Raw genomic sequence first — 9,853 nt, forward strand, 5'->3', positions numbered from 1 at the left:
GCGCCCTCCTCCCTCCGGAGTGCTAATCTCAACTCTGGCAGTTGCGCCCTCCTCCCTCCGGAGTGCTAATCTCAACTCTGGCAGTTGCGCCCTCCTCCCTCCGGAGTGCTAATCTCAACTCTGGCAGTTGCGCCCTCCTCCCTCCGGAGTGCTAATCTCAACTCTGGCAGATGCACCCTCCTCCCTCCCTAAGTGCTAATCTCAACTCTGGCAGTTGCGCCCTCCTCCCTCCGGAGTGCTAATCTCAACTCTGGCAGTTGCGCCCTCCTCCCTCCGGAGTGCTAATCTCAACTCTGGCAGTTGCGCCCTCCTCCCTCCGGAGTGCTAATCTCAACAATGGCAGATGCACCCTCCTCCCTCCCTAAGTGCTAATCTCAACTCTGGCAGTTGCGCCCTCCTCCCTCCGGAGTGCTAATCTCAACTCTGGCAGTTGCGCCCTCCTCCCTCCGGAGTGCTAATCTCAACTCTGGCAGATGCACCCTCCTCCCTCCGGAGTGCTAATCTCAACTCTGGCAGTTGCGCCCTCCTCCCTCCGGAGTGCTAATCTCAACTCTGGCAGTTGCGCCCTCCTCCCTCCGGAGTGCTAATCTCAACTCTGGCAGATGCACCCTCCTCCCTCCGGAGTGCTAATCTCAACTCTGGCAGATGCACCCTCCTCCCTCCCGAGTGCTAATCTCAACTCTGGCAGTTGCGCCCTCCTCCCTCCGGAGTGCTAATCTCAACTCTGGCAGTTGCGCCCTCCTCCCTCCGGAGTGCTAATCTCAACTCTGGCAGTTGCGCCCTCCTCCCTCCGGAGTGCTAATCTCAACTCTGGCAGTTGCGCCCTCCTCCCTCCGGAGTGCTAATCTCAACTCTGGCAGTTGCGCCCTCCTCCCTCCGGAGTGCTAATCTCAACTCAGGCAGTTGCGCCCTCCTCCCTCCGGAGTGCTAATCTCAACTCTGGCAGTTGCACCCTCCTCCCTCCGGAGTGCTAATCTCAACTCTGGCAGTTGCGCCCTCCTCCCTTCGGAGTGCTAATCTCAACTCTGGCAGTTGCGCCCTCCTCCCTCCGGAGTGCTAATCTCAACTCCGGAGGTTGCCCCTTCTCCCTTCGGAGTGCTAATCTCAACTCTGGCAGATGCGCCCTCCTCCCTCCGGAGTGCTAATCTCAACTCTGGCAGTTGCGCCCTCCTCCCTCCGGAGTGCTAATCTCAACTCTGGCAGTTGCGCCCTCCTCCCTCCGGAGTGCTAATCTCAACTCAGGCAGTTGCGCCCTCCTCCCTCCGGAGTGCTAATCTCAACTCTGGCAGTTGCACCCTCCTCCCTCCGGAGTGCTAATCTCAACTCTGGCAGTTGCGCCCTCCTCCCTCCGGAGTGCTAATCTCAACTCTGGCAGTTGCGCCCTCCTCCCTCCGGAGTGCTAATCTCAACTCCGGAGGTTGCCCCTTCTCCCTTCGGAGTGCTAATCTCAACTCTGGCAGATGCGCCCTCCTCCCTCCGGAGTGCTAATCTCAACTCTGGCAGTTGCGCCCTCCTCCCTCCGGAGTGCTAATCTCAACTCTGGCAGTTGCGCCCTCCTCCCTCCGGAGTGCTAATCTCAACTCTGGCAGTTGCGCCCTCCTCCCTCCGGAGTGCTAATCTCAACTCTGGCAGTTGCGCCCTCCTCCCTCCGGAGTGCTAATCTCTACTCTGGCAGTTGCGCCCTCCTCCCTCCGGAGTGCTAATCTCAACTCTGGCAGTTGCGCCCTCCTCCCTCCGGAGTGCTAATCTCAACTCTGGCAGTTGCGCCCTCCTCCCTCCGGAGTGCTAATCTCAACTCTGGCAGTTGCGCCCTCCTCCCTCCGGAGTGCTAATCTCAACTCCGGAGGTTGCCCCTTCTCCCTTCGGAGTGCTAATCTCAACTCTGGCAGATGCGCCCTCCTCCCTCCGGAGTGCTAATCTCAACTCTGGCAGTTGCGCCCTCCTCCCTCCGGAGTGCTAATCTCAACTCTGGCAGTTGCGCCCTCCTCCCTCCGGAGTGCTAATCTCAACTCTGGCAGTTGCGCCCTCCTCCCTCCGGAGTGCTAATCTCAACTCTGGCAGTTGCGCCCTCCTCCCTCCGGAGTGCTAATCTCAACTCTGGCAGTTGCGCCCTCCTCCCTCCGGAGTGCTAATCTCAACTCTGGCAGTTGCGCCCTCCTCCCTCCGGAGTGCTAATCTCAACTCTGGCAGTTGCGCTCTCCTCCCTCCGGAGTGCTAATCTCAACTCCGGAGGTTGCCCCTTCTCCCTTCGGAGTGATAATCTCAGCTCTGGCAGTCGCCCCTACATCTTCCGAAATTAAAATTTCAACTCCGGCAGATTCACCCTCCTCCCTCCGGAGCGGAGGCTATAGCTTTTTACCCCTCCATAATCCGGATCAAATGTATTCCCTCCTCTCATTGTTTCTCCGCTGTCTGAAGCAACATTTCTTTTCCATCGTTTGCGCTGTTACTCCGAAGAGCGAAAGCACAGAGGACAGTAATGAAAATTGTATTACAAGGGCGAAGGGCAATCGATATAGGGGGCATTTTGGTTTCGGACTTTTCAAGGAGGTAATTTTTTTTTTACCATTGCGCTGAAGGATGATCAACGGAGGGAACTATTTTCTTACGGAGAGTGGCGTACCTAGACCCTTTGTCGCCCGGGACGGATCACGAATTTTCCGCCCCTCCCAATTTCCAAAATGTTTATGAGTGCTGTGTTACAGCGAAAGATCAAAAAGACTAAGCATACGTATTCATTCTGTCCAAAGGAACAAGAAGCTAGTAGCAACAGTCTCACTACGAGAAAAGACTAAACCTTAACCGTAGCCAGCGGGAGGCCATACATGGGACAACCTGCGGAGGGCTTTGCGGGCCTCATTGAAATTAACGTTATGCCCCCCAGTCGTTAGGCAGGTGCAAAGGGTGTAGTCGCACCCGGCCTCACGCTGCTCAAGAACTTTAGGGGCCCCAGCGGAATCGAAGATTTTTAATATTTTTCTGTCTATAGCTGAATAAACAATATTGTTAAAAGACGGCGCTACTAACTAACCCGCCAGTTTCAAATTGGCCCGTGGTATACCATTGCAAAATCGTTCTAGTTTTTATTTTTGAAAATAAATTGAAATTAAATAATTAAATCGAAGGAAAATCGGAATTATACTTAATTTTGGAAGCGAAATAGACTGAAAGTAGTTTATTTTACCATTTCATTATCCCTTTAATTAATGAACGAAATAAATACGTTGTTTAAGTCGGGTAAAAACTCCTAAAAGAAGGTAACTTTTACGAAGTCTCGAGCCCTGCAAATGCACTTTGCAACAGTTCAAACCGGCCCTGACGTTAACCATTACTAAAAACACGCCATTTTTTTTCTTGAATGAATAATGCCGCCCCCTAGAAAATGCCGCCCGGGGCGGACCGCCCAAGCCTAGGTACGCCACTGCCCACGGAGGGGCAAAAGATATAGGGTGGTACTTTTGTTCCAGATTATGAAGGGCAAAAGGCCAGTGGCGTAGTGAGGTTATTTGGCGCCCAGGGCAAAACTCTAAAATTTGCGCCCCCCACCTGCCCTAACAATAACTTTAGTATATAATCCAATATACGATTTAATACCGTGGGTACCCCTTGTGTGCCCCCTGGCCAACAGCGTCCGGGGTGGATGCCCCCCTGCCGCCCCTCACTACGCCTCTGCAAAAGGCATAGTAGAGACCTCCGCTTCGGGCAAACCTCTGGAGGGCTTTGTAGGCCTCATTGAAATTAGCGTTATGCTTTCCAGCCCTTCGACGTTCCCTCCGTAGGTTAGCCAACGTGTGTGACTCACGTTGATAGCGATAAATTTGATTGAAATATCCAAGTCAACAAATTTTTTCATTATTTGGCCAAATTAAGCCTCTTTTTCACCTTTAGTAACGTTTTGATTTTCAATGGGTCTTAGCTTTAGGCTCCTGAAAGAGATTCTTCGTCAAGGTTACACAAAAGCGGTGACAGGGTCATTGTCGTTGGTAGCTTTATATGTATGAACTACACAAATGGGTCGATACTTTTTTATAGTGCGAACAAGGCTGCAAGCGCTTTAATGCTTATGCTCAATAAATATAGAAGAGTTTCGTTTCTGAAACAAAACAACCAACCTTAAAAATAAACACATCCGCCCAAATCGCCTTTTTTCTAACGTGTTAGGTTATCCGCAATGCATTTACTCTGACTAAACTTGTACTATCTTTTGCCAATAATTCCTACCCCTTTCTACGCCTTCGGAATGGACGGCTAGGTGGGTATGTAGACCTTATGGTAACATGAAATTTCCCCAAGGGAAAATTGCAATGGGCATTAGTTTTGCCATGGCAACCGAAAATGATTTTGACAACACAGTAGGTAAATTTTCCCATTAACAATAACATGGGAATTTGAGCACTTCTTATGGTCCTCCCTGTTAAAATTTAAAAAAAATTAAAAATTGAAAACCAAAAAAATTAGATCTAAATTGACAAATGAAATTAATTTTATGTTATTTTGATGAATTTTGGTCAATTTGATCAAAATTTGGACCCTTAGAAATGCACAGATTCTCATGTTATTTTCAATGGGAAAATTGACATATTGTGTTGTAAAAAACATTTTCGGTTGACATGGCAAAACTAAGGCCCATTGCAACTTTTCACTTGGTGAAATTTCATGTTACAAAAAGTTATAAATACCCAGCTAGTCTCAACCAAATCGGTGATTATCACCTCGGGTATTCTCTTTGTAAGAAGTAAGCTCATGTAGAAAAATACTAATTGTACATATTCTGGCAGGGCGAAGTGACAGCATTTACCCCCCCCCCCCCAGGCCCTCACTAAGCGTTGCGTGGGGTGGCGGAGTGTTATGCACTCTTTCCTTACAGCAAGAGGAGCCGGGTTTGATCCCAGCTTGTGGCACTGGTTGAAAATCCACTCCTTCTGCGAAGCGATTGCCAGTTATCTCCCCACTGGTTTAAGTGCTTTTCCCCGAGATCTTCGGTTTCCCCTTCCATAAAAACTTGCCGAGTATAACGGTAATAGTTAGTGTAGGGAGCTGTCGGCTAGCTTGCGTGGCATGAAGGGCTTAATGCCACCACCTTCCTACGCGTTGTAACCCGGCCACCGGTAAATAAGGCATTAAAAGTCGCAAGCTGACTAGGGCCTGTGGTGGATCCCAGGGTATTAGCCTAGAAAAGTATTATTTTAAAAATATATCCCCCTCCAGTAAATTTAAATGAATAGCTCCCCCTGAACTTCAAGGCTCACCCCAGTTGCGGAGGTCTACGGGTGCCCATACGTGGACAAAACTCCGGAGGGAACGTCGGAGGGCATAACGTTTATTTCAATGATGCCCACAGAGTCCTCCGGAGGTGTTCCCATGTATGCGGGTGCCTCGCTTCGCCACTGTATTCTGTATAAATATATACCCTTTAAAGGGGGGTTGAGGTTCTAGCTTCGGAGGTTTGGGATCTTATTAAGGAGGGCACACCTTTTCTCCGGAGGGCTGAGGGTCGGATTGCGGTCTGCACACCTTTGCTCCGGAGGGCTGAGGGTCTTATTACGGTGGGCACACCTTTGCTCCGGAGGGCTGAGGGTCTGCCTACGAGGGGTTACACTGGTGCTCCGGAGGGCTGAGGATCTGCCTATGGAGGGTTCACCTTTGCTTCGGAGGATTGAGGGACTAATGACATATTGCATAACGTTTTTCTGGAGTGTGACCCACGTTTTAACGCCCTCCGAATAATTCATCCACCCTCAATTCTCATAACTATTGCAATTAATTTTCCCCTCCAAACTCCAGCCAATATCGGAGGTTTTTCGTATTCCCTCCATGTATGAGTTATTCCGAGTTTTCACCCAGTGCCACAAGCTGGGATCGAACCCGGCTCCTCTTGCTGCGAGGCGAAAGTGCTAACCACTCCGCCACCCCACATTCACGTTTATTACAGAGTGTTGTTAATTCAGTATAGTGTTAATTCGTGTGAAATGGAGCACTTTCCCGGAATGCTTATCGATTTTCCACTATTTTCACCAAATTATTTTATATATGTCAGATGAATTTAAAAATAAGAAATTGCGACATTTTCAAAACTGTAATGTAAATATTTACTGATTGAGGTTATTTTTAAATTTAATTATGTTCTATTTAATGGGGTAACATGTTTTAAAATAATTCCTTTAACCAAAGATTGGAATCCATACCTCTACTTGGAATGCTTATCCTGCCGTATCGCGTATGGTAAGATCACTCAGCTTTGGCCCCGCCTACGACAGAAACAATCCCCTCTCCCGTTGTTGTTTGCTAAGTTAACATAGTGACGTCAACAAAACCGTCAGCCACATCGAGACGAAAATCTGCCGCGATAAGCATTGCAAGTATAGAGGTATGGATTCCTGCCAATTATAATATAAAACTCGTACCCTAGATTCGAAATCACTACCTCGTGCCTAGTCAATGACGTTTACCCAATTTATCCCGAAACTCCGAAAGAAATTGTTCCATAGTTACCAATATAACCAACTTTAAATAAAACCACGGCCAACTTTGATGACGCGCTGTTGCGCGAACAGCGCGTCATCAAAGTTGGCCGTGATAGGACTATGGCTGCGACAGATGGAGGCTGATTTTTCGGAGATCACGTGCCGAAAGTGGGTAAACGCTTCGATACAAAACCGGCCATCGAAAAGCTCTCAGAATTCTAATCTATGGTACGAGGTTTATATTATCTTTCCTATAACTAAGGTCAAATTATATTTTCGATATACTCCGCGTCTACTGTGTGGAAACTGTATCTTTTCACTAGACCAAATACTACACTTTGATCTTAGCCAAACCGTTTTTAAATATCAAAAACATCAGATCAGGCAACTTCAAATTCTAAACAAGTTATGACACGGAGAATACTTTATGTGAGCCTATCGTCTAAATATAGCCATTCTATACTCTAAGAAATAGGGGTGTTTAAAAGGTGTTAATAAAGTGTTACACCTCGTTCACACCGTTTTAACACTTCCAAAACGGAGCAACGTTTTAAACGTGTAAAAAGAGTGTGACAACACTATACAAATGTTTAAATAAGATAAACATTCCAAGAAATTGGGATTCATTTCACACCGTTCTAACACCATTTCCACTCAATTTGATAAGTCCAACCCACCTTAACCAAACAATTAAACCGGTTTTAAGCACTCTCCACAGTTCGTGAAACAATAAATCCAATCACATGTAAACGCACTTTTAATCAGTTATGACCCATCTTTTAAGCGTTAATACGCCCTTAATTAAGAGTGAAATCACACCTTTTAAGCGTTAATACGCCCTTTTGTTAGAGTAAAATCACAACTTTAAAAGTGTTAATACGCCCTTTTGTTAGAGTGAAATCACACCTTTAAAAGTGTTAATACGCCCTTTTGTTAGAGTGAAATCACACCTTTAAAATTGTTAATACGCCCTTTTGTTAGAGTGAAATCACACCTTTAAAAGTGTTAATAAGCCCTTTATTAAGAGTTAAATCACACCTTTAAAAGTGTTAATAAGCCCTTTATTAAGACTTAAATCACACCTTTAAAAGTGTTAATACGCCCTTTTGTTAGAGTGAAATCACACCTTTAAAATTGTTAATACGCCCTTTTGTTAGAGTGAAATCACACCTTTAAAATTGTTAATACGCCCTTTTGTTAGAGTGAAATCACACCTTTAAAATTGTTAATACGCCCTTTTGTTAGAGTGAAATAACACCTTTAAGAGTGTTAATACGCCCTTTTGTTAGAGTGAAATCACACCTTTAAAATTGTTAATACGCCCTTTTGTTAGAGTGAAATCACACCTTTAAAATTGTTAATACGCCCTTTTGTTAGAGTGAAATCACACCTTTAAAAGTGTTAATAAGCCCTTTATTAAGAGTTAAATCACACCTTTAAACGTGTTAATACGCCCTTTTGTTAGAGTGAAATCACACTTTTAAGAGTGTTAATACGCCCTTTTGTTAGAGTGAAATCACACCTTTAAAATTGTTAATAGGCCCTTTTGTTAGAGTGAAATCACACCTTTAAAATTGTTAATACGCCCTTTTGTAAGAGTGAAATCACACCTTTAAAAGTGTTAATAAGCCCTTTATTAAGAGTTAAATCACACCTTTAAAAGTGTTAATACGCCCTTTTGTTAGAGTGAAATCACACCTTTAAAATTGTTAATACGCCCTTTTGTTAGAGTGAAATAACACCTTTAAAATTGTTAATACGCCCTTTTGTTAGAGTGAAATCACACCTTTAAAATTGTTAATACGCCCTTTTGTTAGAGTGAAATCACACCTTTAAAATTGTTAATACGCCCTTTTGTTAGAGTGAAATCACACCTTTAAAATTGTTAATACGCCCTTTTGTTAGAGTGAAATAACACCTTTAAGAGTGTTAATACGCCCTTTTGTTAGAGTGAAATCACACCTTTAAAATTGTTAATACGCCCTTTTGTTAGAGTGAAATCACACCTTTAAAATTGTTAATACGCCCTTTTGTTAGAGTGAAATCACACCTTTAAAAGTGTTAATAAGCCCTTTATTAAGAGTTAAATCACACCTTTAAACGTGTTAATACGCCCTTTTGTTAGAGTGAAATCACACTTTTAAGAGTGTTAATACGCCCTTTTGTTAGAGTGAAATCACACCTTTAAAATTGTTAATAGGCCCTTTTGTTAGAGTGAAATCACACCTTTAAAATTGTTAATACGCCCTTTTGTAAGAGTGAAATCACACCTTTAAAAGTGTTAATAAGCCCTTTATTAAGAGTTAAATCACACCTTTAAAAGTGTTAATACGCCCTTTTGTTAGAGTGAAATCACACCTTTAAAATTGTTAATACGCCCTTTTGTTAGAGTGAAATAACACCTTTAAAATTGTTAATACGCCCTTTTGTTAGAGTGAAATCACACCTTTAAAATTGTTAATACGCTCTTTTGTTAGAGTGAAATCACACCTTTAAAAGTGTTAATAAGCCCTTTATTAAGACTTCAATCACACCTTTAAAAGTGTTAATACGCCCTTTTGTTAGAGTGAAATCACACCTTTAAAATTGTTAATACGCCCTTTTGTTAGAGTGAAATAACACCTTTAAAATTGTTAATACGCCCTTTTGTTAGAGTGAAATCACACCTTTAAGAGTGTTAATACGCCCTTTTGTCAGAGTGAAATCACACCTTTAAGAGTGTTAATACGCCCTTTTGTTAGAGTGAAATCACACCTTTAAGAGTGTTAATACGCCCTTTTGTTAGAGTGAAATCACACCTTAAAAATTGTTAATACGCCCTTTTGTTAGAGTGAAATAACACCTTTAAAAGTGTTAATAAGCCCTTTATTAAGAGTTAAATCACACCTTAAAAGTGTTAATAAGCCCTTTATTAACAGTGAAATCACACCTTTAAAAGTGTTAATACGCCATTTTTATTAGTTAAATAACAATATTAAATCTACAACGCCTGGGCCAATGAAATGATCCATAACCCCGAATTTGACCATCGCGCAAAGCATATCATCATCCGTGAATTCTATACAACAGACCTGGTCCGAGACGATCAACAATTACGCCTTAAGTAATATTTTCATCGAGGGTGATCACTTAAGAAAAATGAGATTAAGGCATTTTTTGTTCTTAAGCTATCAATAATCAGTAGTTTTTATGCATATTTTATCTCTCTGTCCTTCTGTTTTTTAGCAGATAAGAATACTTTTTGTCGCGCTTGGTTTTCGGTATAAAACACCCGGGCATTATTGCTCTTAAAAATTACGTCGTGCTGTAAACTGCAACACTTTTTTCTAGGGGTTTTTTTTTAACTAATAAAAGGTTTTTAGAACACTACAAAAATGACATAGTAACAC

Source organism: Leiobunum rupestre, chromosome 7 (assembly GCF_980474605.1).
Source record: "Leiobunum rupestre chromosome 7, qqLeiRupe1.1.hap1, whole genome shotgun sequence".
Classification (NCBI taxonomy): domain Eukaryota; kingdom Metazoa; phylum Arthropoda; class Arachnida; order Opiliones; family Sclerosomatidae; genus Leiobunum; species Leiobunum rupestre.